We start from the raw sequence: 25,966 nt of genomic DNA, 5'->3' as shown, positions 1-25,966 counted from the left end.
TAAGAACTCTTTGTAAAGTGGTGTAATTTGAACTTACTTTAATAAATTATGTCATTCAAACCCTATACCATCAGAGACAAAATAAAATCATAAAAATATTCAATAAATCTTAAATAATATAGGTAAAGAGGAAAAAGTAACAAATAGATGGAGAAATAGAATATGCTTATTAAAATGGTACATTTGAGTCCAACCATATCAATGATTACACTAAGAGAATCAACCCACTAATCTTAATCCTATACATTATAAAAATTTCTCTCCACACAAAGACTTGCGCATGTGCCCACAGGTATGTAAAGATTGTCTATCTTAACTGTGATGGTCATTACACAGCTGTGCACATTCGTCCTCACTACGTAAGGTGGTATTTTTTTTTTACCAAGTATAATATATACCACATTAAATTTCACTAAAAAAATTTCAGACAGGGGGACCAGCAGTTAACGTAATGGCTATGTCGCTGGACTCCCACGTAGTCGACTGCGGTTCGCGTCCTGGACCCGGTGGCTTAAACTCATACCAGGCGCATGTGAGTGTGTGCCCAAGATCCTGAGAGGAGAATGGATGAGAAGGGATTGCAGCGTGGCCATCCACTCTGGGGGGTGATTTCTCGCTTTCTGTCTCTCTGTCTCTCTCTGTCTGTCTGGCGAGCTCAGGCGCCCTATAGCGAAAACCTCTCCAAAAAAAATTAAAAAAAAAATTCAAACAGGTATAAGTGCTATTCTGAATTCTATATAATAAAATGAAATTCCAAAATATAAAAACTATATTTGTCTATTGAAACATGATAATTGTTTAGGGTACTATTTAAAATGTGTCTGTACATGTCTATATTTATTTTTTAAAGAATTATTTTATTTAACTTTATTTATTTACTTAGTTTTGTTATTTTTAATTTGACCAGAGAGGGACAGAGTTAGAGAGAGAGAGAGAAAGAGGGAGAAAGAGAGAAAGCAAGAAAGCAAGTGATGTGGAGATTAAACTGCTGTATCCAACCAACATGGCAGACAATGTGGGTGCAAAAATGAATCCATCTAGTGCACTGAGACAAAAAAGAAGACACACCATACAGTACACTGGCCATGGGAGGCCAATCCCTGGCACCTTCAGCATGCCTTTAAAGTTTCTGCATTTCTGAGAGTGGCTGTTTAAAAGCTCAATGTATAGCATTTCAGGTGGATCGATTCCCAGACCCGGCAGTGTGAAAATCACACTGAACACTTGTGTGTGCATGCCCAAAATCCTGGAAAGGACTAGAAAACTGGAGGAGAAGGGGCTGTGGCTTTTCCAACTCTAGGAAGTGGTTTTTCACTTTTCACGTTCATCTTCTCTCTGTCTCTCTCTGGTAAGTACATGTGTACTACAGAAAAAAAAAAAGGAAAAAGACTAGAAGTTACTAATTTACCACTAAATAATAATAATAGGAAGATTAAGTACATGAGACTGAACTTGTGAAATAAAATTTTATGACTTTTGACTAAAACATAACTGATTTTCTTCTATGCTTTGTTTTTCAGATTTAAGGACTTCTGTTTTCTTTTGAGCTGTTGATAGATTAATCTACCTACTATTTGAACAGAATCTTAACCTTTTTCCTGGCTTTAAGTCTTAACCAAATGTCTCTTAACATCTTTTGATTTTGATTTATTAAAGCTAAAAATGCTTTTCTTGAAATTAAAAATATATATTTATGTAATACCTATTTAATGACCTCCGTAAGCTCTATAGCCTCAGCCAGGTGCCACCTTATAGTGTGTTCATTCTGCCATCATCATCATCAAATAGCTTTTCATCATTTTTCTCAGATTATTATTATTTATTCTCATTACTTATTTTAAGCATTCAATCACTATATATCACTTGGTTTGTGAAGAGAATTTACCCAACATGAAATACTTCTCAGACCAGTCCAGTTGAGAATACTATCCATGTTAACATCAACAGGTAATAAACCATTTCTGTGTCCCACTAATATCATGCCTCTCTATTTGTTCTCTTGCTATCCTTGTCTTCTCCCCTTCCCCCTCCCCCCATTCTTCTGCCCTGCCCCCGTTCCACACTGTCTTCATCATCCTTTAATATTTTCAGTGCTTTTATGCCTTCCAATATTTCAATCTCTAACATAAAGTGTGAATAGTTAGTATATATTAAGTGGATATATACAATATCTTTCTTTCATATCCTGGCTTGCTTCACTCAGCCATAGATCTTCCATATTTGACCACTTTATATCAAATGTCAGGGTCTTATCATTTTTTGTGGCTGAGTAGTATTCCATAGAGTATATGTGCCACACTTTTTCCATCCATTCATCTGTGGACATTTGGATTGGTTTCATGTCTTAGCGATCTTGAATAATGCTGTGATAAACATTGAGGTACAAGCACTTTTCTGACTAAACTTTCTCTTGTCCTTTGGGTAGATACCCAGAAGTGGGATTGGTAGATCATATGGTAGTTCTATCTGTAGATCTCTGAGGAGCCTCCATATTGTTCTCCACAGTGGCTGGGGCCGCTTGCATTTCCAAAGTGGCTGGACCAGTTTGCATTCCCACCAACAGTGTAGGAGGAGGGTTCCCTTTTCACCACATCCCTGCCAACACTTATCACCTTTTGTATTTTTAGTCTTTGTGTTTTGACAGGAGTTAGGTTGTATCTCATTATACCTAAAATTAAAAATGTGTTCACAGATATGTACTTATCAGCTGAACTTGCTATTGAAAGTATTTAGATTAATTAAGATATTTTGTGAATCAATAAAATGTGGGAAAAATAGTGTCTATGCTAATACTTGGACAAACTAAAGAATACATAAAAATTGTAATATGCACTATGATAATTTTAATTTTTAAAATATTTTCTCAAATTTTACAATCACTTTTTCAATCACTTTTAAATTATTGAAACCTGGGTAGGTATTTTTAATTCGATAGTTCTCTTGTTCTTCGTAAAGCTATAACAAAATCAATGTGCTTTATAATGTATGACATTTTAGAACTGAGCAAAGTAAGTAGTAATTCAAAAACAAAATGCTGCACATTGAGCTTTTAAGAGCAATCTTAATTAATCGTCCACTTGTGGAAATGCAGATGCCTCTAAAGGCATTGCTGTAGGTACCAGGGTTTGGCTTCCCAAGGCCAGTTTGCTAGATGATGTGTCTTCTTTTTTGTCTCAGAGAACTTATGTGGATTCATTTTATCACCTCAATACCCTAACCCTCTGGGACCTATAGACTGGATTTACTTGCTTAGGTTACTACATTCTGAAAATTCAGCCAAGCAGTCCCATTGGTGAGGGCCTGGTCAGTTCCAGATCAGATTAATATTGAGATGTCCTGACTATATACTGTTCTTTCATTCCAGAACATATTATCATTGATATCAGAAAGTTCATTAAAACAACTCAGTGACACTCAGAGGAGGTGTCAATTCAATATCCTTTTTTTGGAGCTTGAAATTGACCCTGTCTTCATCATCATTATCAGACAGAATTTTAGGGTTGAAGTATTATGCCAGCTCCCTTCTCTCAAAAAGTCTCTTAATTGGCAATAAAATTCCATATGTACCTTATTCTCATTTCTCCATTAAACATAAACAGATAATATATGCATATTGGGAGAGAAATACAACATGAGAATCAGATTTATTTTACTAAAGACATGGAATATTGTCACTGTAAGCACAAGAAAATAGCACTGATAATGAAGGACAGAGTCTGGGCATCGGCTCATGCCAAACACTCTAGTTGTCTCTAGAGTTAAAACTTTGGGAGTGCACCTTCAAGGAGGCAGAACACAATGACTCCAACTCCCTTTTTAAAAAAAAAGTAAAAGGAAAAATAAAGCTTATCTATGTATTTTTTCCAGAGAGAGAGAGAGAGAGAGAGAGAGAGGAGAGAGAGGAAAGCACCTCCAACAGAGGCCCCAGGCCAATCTGCCCCTAATTTCATCCTGCCCAGACCATGGACACACTCGCCAGTGTGCTCAGGAAAGTACTGATTCATGAACCCAGGGCCTTTCCCATGTGAGTCAGGTCGGCTCTAAGCACTTCCTGCCACATCTGATCCCAGAGACCACGGAGGACACTGTCTAACCATCTGCTCAAAATGGGGCAGAGAAACATGGGAGAAAAGCTTCAACCTACTTTCTGCAGTTGGAATCACAGACGTGGGTTTAAATCCAAGTTTAGCCCTGGAGGACAGTTGTGGGGCTTTAGGTAAAACAAGGATAATGATGCTTAGCTCCGAAGGTGGTTAAAAACGACTAGTGAACTGAAAGTCTGATGCAAATATGTTGTCTTTGTTTTTATTTGAATCAGAACAAAATGTTTACTTATTTATTTAGGGTTTCTTTTTTTTTTTTCCTGGTTGTTTTCAGCTTGTGATATAGACAACTATGATTGACTGAGTGGGGAATGTATTTGTTTTGTCTTTTAAAATTGAGGGAAACACAATTCCAGAGTCAGTTTTTAATTTCCATGAAATAGCAGTGGATTGACCCTCACTAGATTGTTTCGCTGCCAAGCTGTGTGAGACTGACCTCAGTGAGGCAATTGATTTTTTTTCACAGCTCCTGATGAAGCCTGTTAGGCAGGCTTTGCTGTTGAGTCCATTACTGCTCAGAGAGCCATTGGCCCTTTTTATGGCTGGCCATATAAAAACGTTCATTAGCTCCCAGTACCTATATGATGCAGAGATCCGGGGTTGTGAGCCGGGCAGGCTCTGGGCAGTGGCTTTCTTCTCTCCGCTTATTAGCACCTTTTAATGGACAGTAAATCACCACTTTCACTCTTCTGCTTCGGAATCCTTTCCCAAGAAACACGCGCACAGAGGGCATTGGTGACCTGCTCTTCCTCTCCGTGGCGTGGTTATTGAAAGCCCACAGCAGCACGGACAAGAAACCTGACAAGAGGTGAGCAGGAGGTCAGCTAGGTCTGGATTTTTACAGCTACTGTCTTCCCTCCACATAACTGAGATCCACGAGAGCTGGCCAGTGGATTGTTGCCCAATCGGTTTGTCTAAGTATTCTCCAACTTAGGTGCAAGTGTGTTTCCTGTGTGGTAAGCTAAACTTTTTAAAATAACAGGTAACTGGGAAGATATTTCAACTTAGAAGCGTTACTAGAAAGACAGTTAACAAGCACAAAAGCCATTTTTCTCATCCTGCCTATCAAAGTTTTGAAAAAGTTCAGTTAAAATTCACTAGTAATGTGGGAACTTTATAAATAGAAGAGTTCACAAAATGCTAGGGTGGGTTTCAGATAGACCGGAATGCCCAGAGACTCTGAGTCCTTGACTTTGGTTCTACAGTTCAACGTTTTATTTACTTTTAAACTGTAATCAGTTCTTCTTATTAAGTAGTATATCTTCTTTGGAAAAATATTATATATAAGGTTATAAACAACTATAAAATTTTCTAATATATACTGCATAAAATTTTAATCATATTGCTATGCATATATTTATCTTCATATAAAAGTTTTTATTTTTGTTCCAGGTATATTAGAACAGCTTTTCTGGTTAAGAAACATAAATCTGCATCCTCATTTTCACTTGGTGCATATAACAAAAATTGCATATTCACTAGAACATTTTTTTTCACAATGTTGGTTAATTTTGTTTTCTTTCTTTCTTTTTTTTAATTTTCCTCACTTCCTTTTCCTCCTCCTCATTCTTATTATTTAAGTATCAGTGCAGTACTGTTCATGGAGCAAGACTTTATGGTATAGCATTTAGGTCCCTGGTCTGTGGAGACTGCTTAAATTCCAACACAATTCTGCAAATCGTTCTGAGCAGGTGAGCTCCTCTCCCAGCTCTCCAGAGCCTTTAGTTCCCTCATGTGCAAAGGAGGATGGTACTCCCCAGGCATCCTGAGAGTGAACTCAAACACCCTCTGTGAAGTATTTAGCAATGTTCTTGGAAGGCAGCCAATTTATTACAAATGGTAGCCATTATGCATCAATTCAATACATAATTATGCATTTGTATAACTATTTGGGGGGCTACATATCTAAAAGTAGAATTGTTGCTTCCAAGGATTTCTACTTTTGAGAATGATTAGATGCAGGACACCAAGTTAGTCTTCCAACATCTGCCAATTTGCATTGTAAACTGTGCACTTAGGTGCCAATGTTTGCTTATTCTAACACATGGTAGGTGCTTTTATTGAAAATATTTTTAGTAAAAACTTATCTTATTTATTTTGCTAAGAACTATTTTATTTTACTTTATTTATTTTAATTTGACCAGACAGACAGAAAGTGAGAAAGCAAGCAGTAAGATCCTGGACTTGAACCACGTTGGCCATATGGGAGTCTGGAGCCCTTAACCACCATATGCTGGGCCCATAATTTATCTTATTATTAATTTCTATTTCTCTGGTCACCAGTGAAATTTTTAAAAATTAAAAAGCAATGATAGCCATGTTTTTACTCAGAATCTGTCTTTCTTCTTTAGTGGATTGTTTATTCATGCATTAGCCCATTTTCCTATTGACAATTCTTCTATAGATAAGTAAGGATTATAGCCATTTTTGTGATATAAGCTACAGTTCTCAGTTATTCCTTTGCTTTTTATCCTTGTTCATGTTTATTATTATAGGCTTAAATGTGTTTTTTTCTTTAGAAATTTTTAAACTTTATTGTATTTATTTATTTATTTATTTTTAATTTGACCAGAGAGGGACAGAGTGAGAGAAAGGAGAGAGAGAGAGAGAGAGAGAGAGAGAGAGATTTTGAGAGAGCAAGCTTCCAGGTCTGGGACTCAGACTGTGGTCAGCCATGTGGGAGTCCAGTGCCTTTAACCACCACACCACCTGACGGTCCCAAACATGTTTTAAAATTGCATATGCTATCAAATCTATTGGTCCTTTTCCTTAAGGTTTCTGTTATTGGGAGTCACAACTGGGAGATATTGCCCTTCTATTAGCAATGACAATGCAGCCAGTTTGGCATGTTTGTAAACTTAGGTTTATTTAGATTGGCCAGGGAACATCCTCCTTCTGTGAGAATTTTCCAAAATGTTATTCTCTTAGACAAACTCTACAAGGTCAGCAGGTGGCATAGTGGTAAATGTCTTGGATTACCACATGACTGACCACAGCTCGAATCCCGGACCCGATGGCTAGAAAATCATAGTGGGTATATGGGGTCAAAGGATTATTGTGGTGTGTCCATCCCCCCCAGGAGGTGATTTCTCGCTTATTCTCTCTGTCTCTCTTTGGTAAGTGTACATACCCTATGGCAAAAATCTAAAAAACACAAAACCACCACAACAAAAAACTATACTAAATATCAATACTAGCAACCAAAGACTAGATTTGGTTTCAGGGGTCAAGAATTGATAACATTCTCAAAGCCAATGTGAAATGTGATGATTTTGACATTTTCATTGAGACTGACCACTTTCCTATGAAAGGAGTCAACTCAAGTATTTCCTAGTATCTGGCTAAATATAATCCCATCTAGATTTTATCTACATACAGGGGAAAAAAATGCAGTAGGAAAATTTTTAAATTTCTATAACCCAAGACTACATAAAATATTAATATGTATTTTCTGCACAAACATTGTGTTAGTATACAATAACATCTTTTAAAAGAAAATCATGGGCTAGCAGATGGCATGGTGCTTAAGACACTGGATCCCACATAGCTGACTACCTTGGTTCAAGTCCCAGACCTGATGGCTTGAAAATCACATCAGACATATGCATGCATGCCCAAAATCTCATCAGGAGAATGGAAGAGGGATTGCACTGTGGCCATTCCCCTGGAGGATGAGTTTTTACTTTCCCATTTCTCTCAATTTCTGCCTATCTCTCTCCAGAGAGTGCACGTGTCCTATGGCAAATATCTTTAAAAATAATAGAGCACAGGCACATGTGCATGAGAGAGAGAGATAGAGAGAAAGTAAGAGAAAGAGAGAAAGAGAGAAAGAAGTATCCTCTCAGGATCCCGGATGCACAAACACACCTGCCATGTTTTTCAGGTCAACCAGGCCTGGGACTCAAACTGCATTTAGCATGTGGCTTACAACCCTGCAATCTGGTATGCTACCAGTTGTGCCAGAAAGACTGGCCCTGTACTGTGAAATCTTTAACTACGTAAAGATTATTTGGATGAAATTAACTGTACTATCTATGATTTTAAAAAGTTACCTGATGATCCAAAAGAACATTATTAAATATCTCCTGTTTATCATAGGCTAGAGATCACACCTACCCTCACCTTTACTGAATATTAAATTTTGCTTTTGGGCTTGACTTTATATTCTCCTTCAATATTCTGGCTATACTTGTTGCTGTTGTTGAAGTTTTATGTAAAACTAATGAGTAGATTTTATTTGCCAGAAATTTCCTTTTCTGAAAAAAATTGTTAAAAAAAAAGGATAGAAAAGAAAAGAAAAGAAAAAGTCTGATAAGCCTTTGAGAAGTAGAAGTTGAAGATGTAGATGCCAACTGAGGCTGTAGTTTTGGGAAAGAGGTGACAATATTCCAAACGAGATTGTGAGGAATGTGTGCATTTGCTCTTGGGAAATACATTCGTCTCAAAGTTTTCTTGGTTTCTAAATGTTATTCTACTTTGCAATAAAGGTAAAATAAATGTTCCTTTATTGAACTTATATTGATGTAGAAGGAATCTTCTCTAATTCAGTAATCTTCTTTAACTATTGTTATAGAATATTAGTATTACAAGATATTAATATTATATAATATTAATGTTACTTTTTATGTACATCTACATTATGAACTTTGTTATTTGTAGTTATTTTTAAAACACAATTTTAATCTTTTCAGTATTTTTTTTTTAGTTAAATGGGTTACAGCATGAGCTGAAACTAGGTAGACTTTCCTTAAACTAGCCTAATCTTACTCACTTTTGATGTCATTTTTCATTTTAGCTTGGAATTAGGTTGTCTTTCTTTGTTACTTTTACATGTCATTTCCATCTGTTTCAGAGAATACATTTTGAGGTTTATGGAAAATATTATGGGATATTCTGTGCAGATTAATTTGGTCTTTTTGATTATTTTGCTAATAGTATTAGTCCCTGGTTTCTCTGAAAATTATGTGTCATTAAGATCAATAGAATCAAGCAATTAGATTTAAGTTTTTAAGCCTATTTCACTTCAGTTCTGTATGAAACTGGGGACGAGTTATTTAATCAAAATGGGATATTTTTGTCTTTAAATGAAAATAAAGTTTTTGTAGGGTTGTTTTGTGAGGATTATATGAAATAAAATATGTAAAAGCATTTAGTAGGATATAGGGCCTGATTAATAACGAATTATTTTTTCTAAATCTGACAAAATACCGTAAATTCTGTCATTGAGGATATTAGATGATTTAGTTTCATTTGATCAGTAAACTGGTTATATAGAGAGCTGTGAAGTTTTATTTTCACTTACTTTTTTTTAGAATAGAAATAGTGGTGTTAATGCTACCTTCTTTTATTTTAAAATTTTCTTTAGTTTTGCTATAGGGCATCCACTTTTGCCAGAGAGACAGAAAAAATGAGAAATCAAGCCCTGGGGTGGTTAGCCACACCACAATCCCCTGTCTTTCATTTTCCTCTTTGTATTTTTGGGCATGCACAAACATCCCTGGTGCATTTTCTAACTACCAGTCCAGTCCTTGAACCATGCAGTCAGCCATGTGAGATCTAGCTACATTAACCACCATGCTACACATTGGCCTCTGTAGTTATTTTCATATCTGAATTGAAACTTGGATAAAATTCCAAGGAATTATTTTAGTTAGGGATAATTATGCATTGTTTTTCATTGGGTAATTCCTGATTTAGGGAAAATACAGGCATTCCCTTAGATCAGTGCTTTCTTTTTTGTTTGTTTGCTTTTTTCTGCTTTGCTTTTGTAGTTTAGTTTTTTCCCTGTTTTTTTTTTTAATTTAAAATTATTTTATACATTTAATCATTGTACATCAACACAGCTTGTTAAATAAATTTTCCCAGCATAAACACACTGCACAGCAGTCTGGTTAAATATCACATACCCGATCATCAACAGACAGTCCCCCAATTCTGCATCCCCCAAATGTCCCACCTCTCTATTTTTCTCTTTGAGTTTATTTCCTTTACCCTCACTGAGTGCCAACCTCTTCCCATACTGTATCCAGTATCTGAAACCATTTCCATGCTTCTGTGTCCTCCAACCTTTCAGTCTCCACCATTGGGTATGGACATTTGGTATATATTAAATGGGGACATATCATGTCTTTTATTCATGGACTGACTTGATTCACTCAGCAGTAAATCTTCCATATTCATCCACTTTCTATCAAATGCCAAGGTCTTGTTCTTCATAGCTGAGTAGTAGTCCATAGTGTACATATGCCACACTTTTAAAATCTATTCATCTGTTCTTGGACATTTGAGTTGTCTTGGCAATTGCGAATAATGCCATAATAAACATGGATGTGCAAGCACTTTTTTGACTGAGTATGCTCCTATCCTTTGTGTAGATATCCAGTAGTGGAATTACTGGATTATATGGTAGTTCTATTTGTAGGTCTTTTAGGAACCTGCATATTGTTCTCAGTAGCTTTACTAATTTATATTCCAAGAAATACAAAAGACCCCAGGTAGGATCAACGTAAAAAGATTCTTTCCACAGCACGTAATAGCCAAAATGGTAAAAATCACAGAGAAATATAAGATTCTAAAAATGGCAAGAGGGCAATGTCAAGTCATGTACAAAGGTTATTTTATTAGGCTTTACATACGATCTCTCATCCAAAACAATGTAGACAAGAAAAGAATGGAAAGACATATGTAAAACACTAAAAGGAAAATAATTTCAACAAAGAATACTTACCCAGCAAGACTGTCCTTCAAATGGAAGAAATGATAAAAATATTCTCAGAGAAACAAAACCTGAAAGAATTTATCAACACTAGACCAGGTCTTTAAGAAGTACTGAAGGGAGTGTTATACCAGAAAAACTAGAGAGACAAACATAAACAACAGAATAAATAAACAAACAAGAGAATGATGCAAAATGAAAGACACAAGTCTGTAATTATCTATAATAACACTGTGTTAATGGATTAAATTCTCCAATCAAGAGACATAGACTGGCTAAATGGAAAAAAAAGAAAGAGAGAGAGAGACCCTCTATCTGCTGCCTACAAGAAACACACCTCATGGATAAAAATATATGTAGAATAGAAGTGAAGGGTTGTAAAAAGATATTTCATGCAAACAGAAACCAAAAAAGGATTGGAATTGTGATACTGATTTCAGACAAACTGTAAGAAGAGACAAAGAATGATATTTTTTACTACTGAAAGGGTTAATACATGAAGAAGATATAACACTTATAAATATGTCTATGCTCCCAACTTGGGAGCTCCCAGGTGAAAGAAATACTTCTAGAGCTATAAGGGGATCTAGATGCCAACATGCTAATCGTTAGGGATCTCAACATCCCACTATTTCCTTTGGACAGATCATCTAGACAATAAAAATAAGCAAAAAAATACAGAATCTAAATGATACTATAAATCATATGAACTTGATAGATATCTATAGAATTTTCCACCCAAAACCACAAAATAAACATTTTTTTCATTGCACATGGAACTTTTTCGAAGATCAACCACATGACAGAACACAAAACAAGCCTTTATGGGACCAGCAGTTAGTGTAACAGCTATGTCGCTGGACTCCCATGTAGTCGACCGTGGTTCGAGTCCCAGACCCAGCGACTTAAACTCACGCCAGGTGCGTGTGTGTGCGTGCCCAAGATCCAGAGAGTAGAATTGGAGGAGAAGGGATTGTGGCGTGGTCATCCCCCCGGGGGGTGATTTCTTGCATTTTGTCTCTCTGTCTTTCTGGCAAGTGCATGCACCCTGTAGCAAAAACCTCCCCAAAACAAGCAAACAAACAAACAAACAAAAAAACAAGCTTTTACAAATTCAAGGATATAGAAAATATATCTAGCATCTTCTCTGACCATGATGGAATTAAACTTGAAACTAACTTCAGGAAAAACCTCAAAAATACACAAATATATGAAAGTAAGCAACCTACTACTAAATGACTTCACAACCACTGAAGAAATTAAGACTGAAGTTGGGACCAGCAAATTGCTTGATGGTTATGTCATTGGACTCCCACATAGTCAACCTTGGCTTGAGTCCCAGAGTTAGCAGCTTAAACTCATGTCAGACATGTGTTTGTGCCCAAAATTCTGTGAGGAGAATGGAGAAGAAGGGATTGTGCTATAGCCATCCCTTTTGAGCGGTGGTGGTGGTGGGGGGTGATTTCTTGCTTTCTGTCTCTGTTGGTCCAACCATCACACATGCCCTGTAGGAAAAGCTCTCAAAATACAAAAAAGGAAAGAAAGACTGAAATCAAAAGATTCAATGAAACCAAAGATCAGTGCTATCTAACTTAAACTTTTCAACACATTTCAACATTTTGCTTTTTTCCTTCAACATGGATTAAAATTTTTTTATTTATAAAATATTGTACCTTATTATATTATTTATTCACTATAGAGCATCTGCACTTGCTAAAGAAAGAGATGGAGGTAGGGGAAGTGAGAAATTATCTTCCGAGGATATGGTCACACAATACCCCTTCTCCTTAATTCTCAGGATTTGTACCATGCAACTACATGCACCCCACATGATTTTACGACATTGGGTATGGACTCCAAACATGCAGCTGACCATGTGGGATCCAGAGTTTTAACCTCAACAACACCTGCTGGCTCCCTTGTTAAATTTAAGCTTTATAAATCTAGAGTTTATTCACAAGACACTCTAAGTTTCTTGGTAAACAGTTTATTGATTACATAAATTTATAGATTTATGATTTCTATGACCATGGAGAAAAACAGTTGTCTTTCTACTAAAGTAGCTTGGTGAATATGATGCTTAGCTTTGAGTGCCAACTTAACTAGACTCAGGGCTAGCTAGGAAAAGCACTATTCTAGTCCATGAGGATGTTTCCAGAAAGAATTAGCATGCAAGTTGGGTTGGATAAATAGGTGAGATCCACCCTCAGTATAGGAAAGCAGGATCCAACAGGTTAGCTCCTGGAAAGAGTAAGTACAGAAGATGACGGGTTTCTTTAGAGACAGAGCAAGCTACATATGAATGACTTGGGTCTTGTCACTCTTATCCTTACAATAATGAAAAGTTGAACAAACCAAATACTAAGACATTTTATTAGAGTCACCAGAGAACTAAGGTACCAGGGAAGATTACTATCTAAAGTTCTGTAGAGACAAATAAATCCAGAGTTACAGTCATGTGCTATGTAACCTTTCAGCCTTTGGCACACATGAGGTGATCCTACGAGTTTATACCACATTGCCTCGGTATACAGTAGTATATACTTACAGGTTTCTGTAAGTATACACTATGATGTTCATGTATCAAGGGAGTCACCCAACAATGCATTTCTAAGGATGGATCCTCATCACTAAGTGATGCATGCCTGTACTTACATTGAACAGAAATGCTAGAGACTTAATAAACTGGTAAAATTACTTAAGGAAGCAGATGGCCAAGAAGTACTTTCAAAAGTCACAGCCTAGGGACACAGACTCCAGGGAAGACTGACATTTAATCACAAGATTATATTGGGTTTTCTGAAAAGTCATGACGTATTTTTCTAAGTTTTTTGAGGGAGAATTCCCCCCCACCCCATAGGGTGTGTGCGCTCATTGGAGAGAAAGAGAGATAGAAAATGAGAAAGCACTCCCCAGTGGATGTGGCCACACAGCAATTCCTTATCCCCTAGTCTCTCCTTGGGATTTTGGGCATGCATGCACACACTCCAGGCATGAGTTTCAAACTCTTGGGTCCAGGACTTGAACCACAGTCAACCACGTGGGAGTCCAGCAACTTAACCACTATGCCACCTGCTGGTCCCATGTTTTTCTATACAAAAATTTGTCTTGATTTTTCTGATGACCCAACAGAATGCCGCTTCTTTCCCCCATCATCCCACCATATACATAGAGCTTTAGTATGTTGACAGTGGATCACAGCTGAAAGAGATGCGAGGCACCTCAGGAGAAATACTCTCTTAGGAGAAATACTTAGGGAAGCCCAAAGTCAGCAGGGAGACAAACAAGGACACTACAGGTATCTGAAGCTTTTGGAACCTACAACTGTGGAAAAAATTGGAACACAGCCTGATTCCTAGCCAGAACATACAAATTCACCCTAATTGTTATTTTCATTAGTTCCTATTACTTGGTTCATTGTGTTTGGATTTCACTTACAGGGCACTTACAAGGCAGACTACAAGCCAAGAGAAACAGTATGAAGATAAGACAAACATCAGAATTCAAAAAGAAGATGCTGAAATTATCAGAGAAGAGCATTTAAAATAGCTATGATTAATATGTTAAGCACTCTAGTGGAATAAAAAAATAAGATGCATAAACAAAAGAGTAAAATAAGCAGGTATATGGGAGCTCTAAGAGAAAAGGTGAAATACTAGAGGAAAACAGAGTACAAGTAAAGGAAGGCAAATCGGTAGAATGATTAGAGTGGAGAAAAGAAACAGTGAGCTTGAAGACACGTCAATATAAATTTTCCAAACTAAAATGCAGAGAGAGAAAGGAGCAAAAGGTCAAAATCAAATGGAATATTCAGGAACTGCGGAGCTTTTCAAAGTGTGTCACATATGGGTAATTGGAGTACCAGAGAAGAGTGAAGAGAGTGAGTGTGTAAGAATAATGTGGCAGAACATGGGCCATGAATCTTCCAAAATTAATAGCAAACCCCAGACCACACACCAGGGAACGCAGAGAATGTGTAGAACAAACACCAAGCTCGAGTATCTATGCATAGAAAATCATAGGCAGGAGACAATCTTCAAAGAAATCTGAGAAAAATAAAACAGTATAGCATCTGAAAAAGAAGGTTAGAAATAATAAAGTACTTCTCATCAGGAACTATGCACACAAAAAAGGACTGAGGTAAAAATATTAAAGTGTCGAAAGGAAAAAGATATCCTAGAATTTCACATTAAATGTTAATAAGAAATAAAGTCTTTTTTTTTTTCTTTTTTTGCCAGAGTGTGCATGCACTCACTGGAGAAAGACAGAGAGACAGAGAATGAAGGAAGAGGGAGAGGGACACATCGCCCCCTAATGGGACATGGTCCTGCCACAGTGCCTTCTCCATTCCCGCTCTGTAGGGAATTAGGCATGCATGCACCTACATCTGCCATGTGTTTCAAGCCACTGGGGCCAAGATTCAATTCACATATTTGGTCAAGTAGGATCTGGCTCCCTTAACCAGTAGGTTATAAGGTAAACTGGAGAAGTAGAGACTTTCTGGAACGAACAAAACTTGAGAAAATTCATCACCAGGAGACTTACACTAAAAAGATATTTCAAACAATTTTCAGGAAGAAGGAATCAATCAGAGAATGGATGAGTGGGGGTGAAAATATTCTTCATTATTCACAAGTACATTTTTACTCTTTGGGAACAGCAGTTAGCGTAATGGCTATGTCACTGAACTCCCATGTAGCCAACGGTGGTACAAGTCCTGGACCCGGTGGCTTAAACTCACGCCAGACACGTATGTGTGCATGCCCAAGGTCCCAAGAGGAGAATGGAAGAGAAGGGACTGTGGTGTAGCCAGCCCCCCTGGGGGGTAATTTCTTGCTTTCTATCTCTCTGTCTTTCTCCGTCTTCCTGGCAAGTGCAAGCACCCTATAGCAAAAACCTCTCCAAAAAAAAACCACCCATAAGCAAAAACCTCTCCAAAAAAAAAAAAAAAAAAAAAACCCAAATTTTTTTTTTACTCTTAAATTTATTTGGCTTTAAGGACCTAATTCTTTTTTTCTACACTGTTTAGTATGATAATTGCAACAATCTATTGGGTGTTATTGCATACCAATAAATGAAATAACGACTGCAGTGTTATAAATGTGGGGAGAGTCGAGTTAAGAGAGGAAGGCATTCTGAGTAACCACTAAAATAATTTGAAAGTATGACTGATATGTTAAGAAAGAAGGTAAAATGAAAGTGCTCAATTAAAACCAGTTAAGAAAAAACATAGAGAAGATTAAACAAGAAAGAAAGACACCAAGAACAGGTTTATTGAATAGAAAGCATTCATGTGCACAGATATTAAGCAAATACGTCAATAGGGCCAGCAGGTGGTATAGTGGTTAAGGTGCTGGACTCCCACAGAGTTGACTGTGATTCAGACCCAGTGGATTGAAAATCACTGGAGGCAAATGTGCATGCATGCCCCAAATCCTGAGGGAACAATGGAGAAGAGATTGTGGTGTGGCCGTCCCTTCTTGGGGGTGATTTCTCATTTTCCCTTCCTGTCTCTCTCTGTCTCTCTCTTTCTCTCTCTCTTTCTCTCAGGCATGTGTACCCGCCCTATGGTAAAAACTTAAAAATAAATAAATAAATAAATGAATAGTCACTTTAGACAAATGGTCTTTAGAGGGATAATCACTTTAGATGAATGGTATAAATACATCAGTAAAAGACTCCCAGTGTAGATAATTAGAAATAAGGTCACAATTCAATTCTATTTTATCCAAAAGAAATCCACTTTAAAATGAAGACTTTAGATAGGTTTAGGGTAAAAGAATGGAGCTAACTGTAGCATGTTAGCACTAATTTAGAAAGAAAAAATAGAAGCTGGAGTACCTTCATTATTTTCAGACATAGCAGCTTTCAAAACAAGAACATTCATCAGCTATAACAAGGAGAGTATATTGAATATCACGTTAAAATGGGCAGTTCTGTAAGACAGGATAATAATCCACAAAGCATATGCACCTCTCATAGTGCATGAAAACACGTGAGGCCAAAGCCGATAAAATGCAGGGACAGGCAGGCAAACTGGCAAGTGTATCTGAAGATTCAAAGCCTTGTTTCAGCAGCTGATAGGATAAGCAGGCAGAAAATCAGTCAAGATACAGTTGATCCAAACAGCTCTAGCAATCAATGGGATTTAATTGAAATTGGAGAATCCTTTATCCAACCTCAGTAAAATATATCCCCCTCTGAAGATCAGATAAAACGTTCACCAAGTGGGGCAGCAGATGGTGTGGTGGTTAAGGTGCTGGATCCCACATGGCCAACTCCACGATTCAAGTCTTAGATCCAGTAGATTGAAAAACATGCTGGGTGCATGTGTGTGCATGCCCAAATACCCAAGAGGAGAATGAAGGAGGGACTGCAGTATGGCCATCCCTCCTGTGGAGTGATTTCTCACTTTCCTTCTTTCTGTCTCTCTCCAACAAATACATGTGTTTTATGCAAAATTCCTCGTCGTTCCAAAAAATTCGCCAAGATAGACCATATTCAAGATAATAAAACATATTCTACTTGGGTCAGCGGGTGGCATGGTGGTTAAGGCATTGGACTCTCACATGGCCAACCACAGTTTGAGTCCCAGACCTGGCAGCTTGCTTTCCCTCTCCCTCACTATCCCTCTGTTTCTCTCTGGTGAGCACACATGACGTATAGCAAATTTAAATAATAATAATAAATAAAATTAAATAAATAATTCTTTTTAAAAAAGCATGTTCTACCATAAAGTCTTTTAAAAAGAGTAATTGTATACATTATCTTTTCAATAAAATTTGACCTACACTTTAATAGTAGAAGTAACTTGGAAATATTTAAATATGTAAATATCAAATTATATACTTTTAAATAACACCCTGACCAGAAAAAAATCTCAAGATAATATTTTTTTAACTAAAAGAAAATGAAAACACAACAAATTTCATGGAGTGCAGCAATCACAGTGCCTAATGGGATAATTTACAGCATGAAATATAAAGATATAAAAGAGGACGGATCTGAATTCAATAATCCAAGATTCTACTTAAAGCAGAGAAAGTGTAGCAATTTAAGCCTAAAAGTAACAAGAAGATAATTAATAAAAGTTAGCTCAAAGATCAATTAAATTGAAAACAGAACAACAGTGGAAAAAAATCAATAAAAGCTAAAGCTTTTTTTTATTGAAAAAATCAAAAAAATTGAGAATACAGATTACCAATGTTAGAAATGAAAAAAGAACTGTTACTACTGACCACACTGACATTAGAAGAATAAGAAAACACTGTGAAAAACTTTAAGCCTACAAATTTGATAATTTAGTTGAAAAGGTCTGATTCTTTGACAGACACTAACTTCTAAAACTCACATAAGAAGAAATTGACAAAGTGAATACGTCTATATATGTTAAATAGCACTGAATGAATAATTAGTAAACTTCCAGAAGTAAAGCAGTAAGCCAGATAGTTACATGTGAATTTTGCCAAATGTCTAAGGATGAAATTACACATTCTTTATGATATCTCCAGGAAATAAGCAATAGGGAACATTTCTTAGCTCTTTCAAAAAGGCCAGGATTATCTCCCACTATCAAAATCAGATAAAGATATTAAAATTAAGAAAAAACTACAGACCAATATCTTTTATGAACATGGATGCAAAAAAATGCTTAGTCAAAAAACAAATCAAACACATGTGCAGAAATAATTATGCCATAATCATGTAGAATATATTCTAGGGATGCAAGGTAGTTCAGTATTAAGTATAAATAAATTTGCTCCACTATGCCAACAACGTAGAGAAGAAAAATAGATTATATGATCACTTTAATTGATGCAAACAAAGAAAAGTATTTGACAAAATTCAATACCTATTCATGATGGACACTCAGCAAACGGGGCATACCAACTTTAAGGAACATCCACAAAAATCCTGCGGGTAAAATCATAGTTAATATTCCTGAACTAGATGGCTCCCGTTAGGCTGAGAGCGAGGTAAAGATGTCCTCTCACTGCTCCTATTCCGCACTGGAAAACTAGCTACAAAAGAACAGAAAAGGGAAGGAGGAAAACGTTAAATATATACATACTGAAAGATAAGAAAGGAAGCTGTCCCTTTTTGTAGGTTACATAATTTCTGTGGATAAAACAAGAAAGAACTCACACACACACACACACACACACACACACACACGAAGTCATGCTTTACGATATCACCTCACACCTATTGGAATAGCCACTGTAAAAACGAAAATAAACAAAAAAGCAAACTCTGAACAACAGCAACTGTGAGAAACTGGATCCTTTGGGTTTGGGTGGTAGGAATGTAAAATGATGCAGCTGCTATTAAAAAAAAAAAAAAGAAAGTATGGAGGCTCTGCAAAAAATCAAAAGTAGAATTACCATGTGACCCAGCAACCTCACTTCTGGGTGCACAGCCAAACAAACAAAATATTAAGTTGTCGGAAAAGTCATACTTTTCTACGCAAAAATGTGTCATGAATTTTCCGACGCCCCAATATTCTGTTGCAGTGAAAACAACCTGAGTGTTTCTGAATGAATAAATGGACAATGACGATGTGGTGTCTGTGTGAAATGGAATATCAACCCCTCTTTAAGAAGGAGGAATTGTGGGTTCACTATCACAGACATCTATCTGGAGGACAATGGCTCAGTGAAGTAGGTCAATCACAAAATGACAAATACTTCACGATCTCACTTCTCAAATATACCCAGAGTAGTCAATTCTTAGAAATAGAAAATAGAATATTGGTTTTCCAGAGCCTTTGCAAGATAAAAGGGCTAGAGATCTGTTATAACAGTACCACTACTGTACTGTACACTTAAAAATGGTATGACAGTCAATTTTGTTAGGTCTTTTTTTAACCAATAATGAAAGGAACTGCAAAAGTAATTTATATTTGTTTAAAGTTTGTTATTATAGTCAACTTTTCTGCCCTGCGGTCACATGTCAGTTTTGCAATGGATATCTTATGGCAGAGTCTACTTAAATATAATTTTGGGACAAGAACTTATTTTCTTTATTCATTTGACCAAACTCTGTGCTTTAAACATGTCTTTTAGAAAACAAAACTACACTATGTGGAAGAACTCACCTAAAAGAAGATATTCTTCTAAAAATTAAAAATCAAGAGATGAAAAATAATATATAGTAAGAAAGGCAAACCAATATTATCTTTATAAATGGTATTATTTGGAGCAAATCACACCAAGTGGGAATAAAGGGATACGCTCTTCAGAGGTAAAAGGAAGTGTTAACCAAGAACAGAGATCGTGTAAATGTATGCAGATACCAAGAGGTTTTTAAATACATAAACAGACAGAATTGCATGAAAATATTACAAAGCTACAGACCAAATAGCTTTTGTGTTAACCTTCTCTCGACAACTCGTGGTTTGACTTAAAAAGTCAGTTGTGGAGGAATTGCAAGTACCTTGCTGTCGCTGCAACTGCGCGGCTGTAGGAGCCAAGAGCAGCAGTTAGAGTGCAGAGCCTTCCTCAGAGAGCTTGGCTGTTTCCATGATTTCTTGGGAGCATTCGAGCATTTGGGTCCTGACTGAGTTAGCTTGTCAGGGTTTCTGTTTGTTTTTAGGCTTTTGTTGCAGGGTGTGGGTGCTAACTGGAGAGAGAGAGAGACAGTGAGAGGGCAAGTGAGAATTCACCCCCTTAATGGCTACACTGCAGTCCCTTCTCCTTCACTCTCCTCCTGGGATTTTGGGCACATACCCACTCGTACTTGGCATGATTTTTGAGCTGCTGTGTCTGCCGTGTCTGTGCATGGACCCCGGTTGGCCATGTGACAGTCCAGCACCATACTGCCATGCCACTTGCTGGCCCCGATACCTGATGCTTTTTAAAGTACTCTTTTATTGCCTAAAGTAAACAAACAAAATAAATACATTAATAGGTATGAAATAGATGAAAATACAGACTAGCTATACAAATAAAATAAGTTATATAAATATATTCCTAAATTTGCTATTTATGTGTCTGTATATAAATTTATTTATACATATATATGTAAGTTTCAAGGTACATGGACTATTAAAAGATAAATGAAAAGGCAACATTTTAATATAAGAAATACAAAAGGAATATGATTAAGGATCCTAAAAACATTAAAAAGATCTTAAATTATATATATATATGTATATATATACATATATGCATATCATCTTAATAAATTAGAAAGATTTAAAGACATAGAAAAATTAATAAATCCGAGATGTTTACCTTCCCTGTCTCAATAATTGCTGGTTGAATGAACTAATTTTGGCAGCATTATAATTGGGTTGCTGGAAGAGTCATGACACATTTTTGCATAGAAAAACAGAAAAAAATGTGTCATGACTTTTCTGACAACCCAATAATAGTGTCTGCATCATTTCTTCTTAGTATTCTAGTTATTAGTAGCCTTCTTGAGCATTGCTTTATTTGTAGGTATTTCTCTAAACTAAAGAAGTAGTGAGCCTCAGGTAACAACAAAATCTATTCAATTAGAGTGACAGAGGAAAACCCATGGGTACCTATTGCATAAGTTGTTCATATTATTATTATGAATTCATTTTATGTGTTGACTTTTTTCAATTTCTCTCCCCTAGGTTATGTAGTTTCTTATGTGAATTTAAAAGGGATAGCAAATGAAACATTGCCAAGCATAGTGAAAAGGCACATTCAATCCCACATTTGCTGTCCTTTATTTGCAAGTGGCCTGGAAACTTGCTTAATTCTTCCAAGTCCCTTTGAAGGTTTAAACAGAAAAATAAGCAGACTGAATTAGGTAACCTTTATGATAACATTGAGTTTTAATATTTTATTTTGAGAAAAATACATAGTCATGTTAATAATTTAAATGTAGTGGTAATCTTTATTGCTCAGACCACATTTATAAGCAATAGAAATGTATTTCAATTTTATATACATATTAGTGTAGGCACAAAAGGATTTGTTGCATACTACAGGAAAAGAGCAAATGAATAACTATTCCTTCATGTTCTTATAGTCTTTCCAGTACCACGACTCTTTCCAAGAGTAATCTAGTGAGAGCATACATGTTTATGAGTTTTCTTTGAGGAAAGATGACTTGACCAAATAACACATAGTAATTGGACACTGAAAAAATCAGGACCCTTAAAATTTTATGATTGGCCCCAGAAACACCATTTAAAAAGGAATAGAAATTTTTTTAATCTTACATCAATTAATGTGTGTTATCATTGAGTGTTGTTTACTTATTACAAATATAATATTGTAAGTGATAAGGACATGGATACTTCCACTATTAAATATGTTGTTTGGTTAAACATATGCATTTTAATTTCTATATTTTTATTATGGTATAGTGAAAATACCGTGAGGTGGAATGTTATGAAAGTGCCTTAAATGTTAGTATTTCCAAGTACACTTTACTGTATCATGTGAATACTATTAATTAAACATAGGCATGGGGAAGTGCTATGGCACTGATTGAAACCCCCAAAATAGTTCATACAGATGCAAGAAGTTGGGGTGATCAGGCCCAACACTAGTGCTGAATTCAGGACCTCAAGAAGACCAGATTCTTTGAGTCATGCGCATGAAGAGTTAGAAACACAGACACAGAGGAGGGGTAGTAAAGCAGAGTTTATTAAGCAAAGAGAGGAGACACAGAGCTCCTAAGCAGGGACAGGGTCCAGGAATGGGTTGCTGAAGAGGAACTGGGGTGAAGGACTTTTATCCCAGCAAGAAGGGACTTGTGCATGCATTTCCCTTGTTGGGGGCTATGTGTCAGGTAATTCACATCAATCTTCTCCTATTTGGGAGTGTACTCACAAATCACAAGACTTTTAACTTTCAGATCTCAATTAATTCAGTAGATCTTTGTCTGAGGTCTGTGGTCCATAAAGTTTCTAGTTTTTATCATGCTTTCTACAAGTCTGAGACAAAGCTTTGTTCTTTGATGTATTTTTCCCTTATGCTTCTAAAATGTAATCTCATTTAGACCCCTTTATCTTGCATATGCAAACTTGCAGGCTATGTTCCCATTTCTTAAACAATAGCTCATGCCATGTTATTGCGCAAGATCCTTCACTCTCTACTTTCTGGACTCAGAAAGACTATTTTTTTTGAAATAGTCTTTGTTTGAAATGTAGTGGTGATATGGAGAAATGATAGTTTCAGCCATCCTTGGCTCAAATAGGCTGTAAGCAGCTCTGTATGAGCAAGCAGTGAGAGCTGGTCACTGATTTACAGTGAGAGCAGTGAGTGATTTATATTAAAAGCTTGACCAGAGCGACTCCATCTTGTACGCTGACTCTATCTTATAGTTCTATGCACTAACTACAAGTGTGTGTCCATTTCCTACCATAGTGACTATTTTTAGGGGGCCCTGCCCTGCCTAGCTACAAGTGGGTATCTAACTCCTGACCAACACCTAAACTCTTTTGTGTGGTTAATATTTTTACAGATCTGAACTGTCTGTCACACTGAAAACTGCACTCCTTCATGGGGCCAAAGGTGCCGCAGATGTTACCGAGCTAAGCAGTTCATACTCTGGAGCTGGTGAGTGATCAGGAGTAGGACATGAGGCATGTGTCACTGTGAGTGGCTTTCTCCATCACTGTGACAGGACACCTCCGCTCTTTACTCTGAAATATTATTATGTTGCTATCGATTAAAGACAGTGTAGTTTGTTTTCTTTCATCCCGGAAAAAGAGGCACATTTATTTTAGTTGGAACTTGTGTGGTCCCTAGAGGAAGATCATCCGAACAAACATGCATGCCCACACAGACATATGCACATAATTATGTTTTAACTTTAGTTACTTTCTATTCAAGATGTGAAGAAATTTTGTGTATCACACAGTAACAGTATGAATACATTTCATGCATGCCTTCAGAGGTTTTGGAAGCATTTACTTGTTTGCAGCTAAGACTTAAAAAACAGGACAACTTGAAAAGTTTTGCCATGCAAAACATGTGACTCCTTGATGTATTTAATTTTTAAGTATTTGTTTCCTTGCATAATGATGTCAGAAATTACGATAACACTTAGACTGACATGCTGGATTGCTTGTGCAATCAAGAGAATTGAAAATATTAGCGATTTGCTGTTGTTTTCTTTTATAATGGGAAGACCTTCCATGTTCTCCACCTCATGGGTGGATGACCTGCTTATAAACACTTCTCTATAGCAATTGATATCATTCCCTAGCATCATTATGTCTGATTACAATATGTTAGTGCTTTATAGGTGAAATCAAGATTGCAGTGTACACATATGCAAAGCAATTAACAACAACATTTGTCTTTGTGAAAAAACAGTGCATACCCTTTCCTTCCAGGGTTGCTGGCCTATGTCTCTCCCAGCATGGCACCGTCGCAGCGGTTAAAATGAGCACTCAACAGATGCAGCCGAGAAGGGAGCTGGGATCCACGAACAGTTTAGAAAGCTGGTTATGGAGGCCATGGGGAGCCAGCTACGGAGCAGCTCGGGAAGCAGCAGGTTTTGGTTTTCAGCTGAACTGCTATCTCCCTGTCTGGCATTACTGTTCTTTTCTTCTTCCTCCTGTGATTCAATTATGCTTTTCATCTGCATTGCACAGAATATTATATCCTTTTAGATGATGGCTTGGTATGAGATGGAATGCAGTTGTGTGGTGCTATGTTGATCCTGCACTAGATTTACCCTGCCTGCTTGTTTGAAAATTGTTGCTGTCTGGCATCGGCTGGCACAGTTCTCTCTCCAGACTCATCAAGCTCAGGTGCACGGGGCAGGAGATCACTGCCACTGTTGTGCTTGTACTGAACAAGGCTAGGGGTTGTGGTTTGCAAAGACAGTGAGACTCAGGAATTTTAGTTTATAAATGTTTTCCCCAACACCTTTCTGATCAACAAAATCTTATACTTGTTCTCAAAAATCTCAGAAAATTTCAGAAAAGCCATTTAATAGTTTGCTTTTAAAACTGATAAAAACAGAATAATTCCCTTGCTTCTTCCTTTCCAGTACTTCCAACTTAACCGCTGTCCTTTTGGAAAACTCAGACTTGGAACCAACATTTATAGGTGAGTTTATTCTATATTTATTGATTAACATAAATTAGATACTAGGAAGCCAGCAGGAGGTACAGAGATTAAGGTGGCTGTCTAGATCCCACATGGTTGACTGCAGTTCAAGTCCTGGTCCTGTCAACTTGAAAAACATGCTGGGTGGATGTGTGTGCATGCCCAAAATCCCGACAGGAGAATAGAGGAAAAGGGACTGCAGTGTAGCCATCATACCTGGGGGTGATTTTTTACTTTCCTGTTTCTCTATATATGTTTCTGGTGAAGGCACATGCCCTATAGAAAAAAAAAAGAAAGAAAGAAAGAAAAAAAAACAAACAAAAAAAATAACAAAGAAAGGAAAAAAATGGATATTAGGCTTAATTCAGACATCCTGGATTTTTTGTATTTTTTATTTAAATTTTTAAACTTAATGAAATTCCATATTTCATAAGGTCAGGTAAGACACATTTTTGAGGGGAGCCAATAATATTTTCTTGAATTTCAGACTTCTACCAATCTAATGCAGGTAGTACTATCTGCAAGCATAAAATCGGTTTTTCAAATGTTGTCTTTAGTGTTTTAAATTCCGCAATCTAAACACAGTCCCAAAATGAAGACTAGTTTCCTGCTCCATGGGGCCCTGCCATGGAGGACGGCCGCATTGCCTATGCGTGGTGTTCCTGTCATATCCTTTTCTTTCAATTTAGTGTTAGGGAAGAGAAGAGATGGTCAAAGTGCTTGGCTATTCTTCCTGCTTGGATGCACGCTGCTAAGTCAGTTTTGGAAGAGGAAGCCCACATCCGAAGTCAGTCTCCACGATTAGTAATGTTGTATGTGGCAACTCATGCCACCTCCTCGAAAGAAAATATGGTAACAGCCAAAACATAGCTGTTGAAAGTAGTAACAGAAAATAAAAACCTGCATATGCCAGGAGTAGTTTGTGGTGCTTTTGCCAATTGATAGTAATTTCTTGTTATTAAGCACTAATTAATTTGTTGGCTAGTTTACTTTATAGACTTGCTGGCTGTTCTCTTTCCTCATACATATTTTATTACTTGAGTTAAGTAATTAAAGTTTCCTAAGTGGCTTGCATTTTACTGTGTATGTAGCTTATCTATGAA

General features: G+C 36.7%; 1 long non-coding RNA gene across 1 annotated transcript in view; it reads left to right on the top strand.

Annotated features, from left to right (window-relative positions):
- LOC114008462 (uncharacterized) overlaps positions 1–24,864 on the top strand; it is a 29,307-nt gene extending 4,443 nt beyond the window's left edge. Inside the window, exons 2-4 of the long non-coding RNA XR_003549993.1 lie at positions 23,266–23,360; positions 24,143–24,303; positions 24,805–24,864. This is a non-coding gene — a long non-coding RNA (uncharacterized LOC114008462). The remainder of the gene's footprint in view (positions 1–23,265; positions 23,361–24,142; positions 24,304–24,804) is intronic.
- Positions 24,865–25,966: the final 1,102 nt, after the last annotated feature.

This window comes from Tupaia chinensis, unplaced genomic scaffold (genome assembly GCF_000334495.1).
Source record: "Tupaia chinensis unplaced genomic scaffold, TupChi_1.0 Scaffold000346_1, whole genome shotgun sequence".
Taxonomy (NCBI): Eukaryota; Metazoa; Chordata; class Mammalia; order Scandentia; family Tupaiidae; genus Tupaia; species Tupaia belangeri.
Note: the sequence above shows the minus strand (reverse complement) of the source record. Positions and strands in the feature narration are given on the sequence as shown.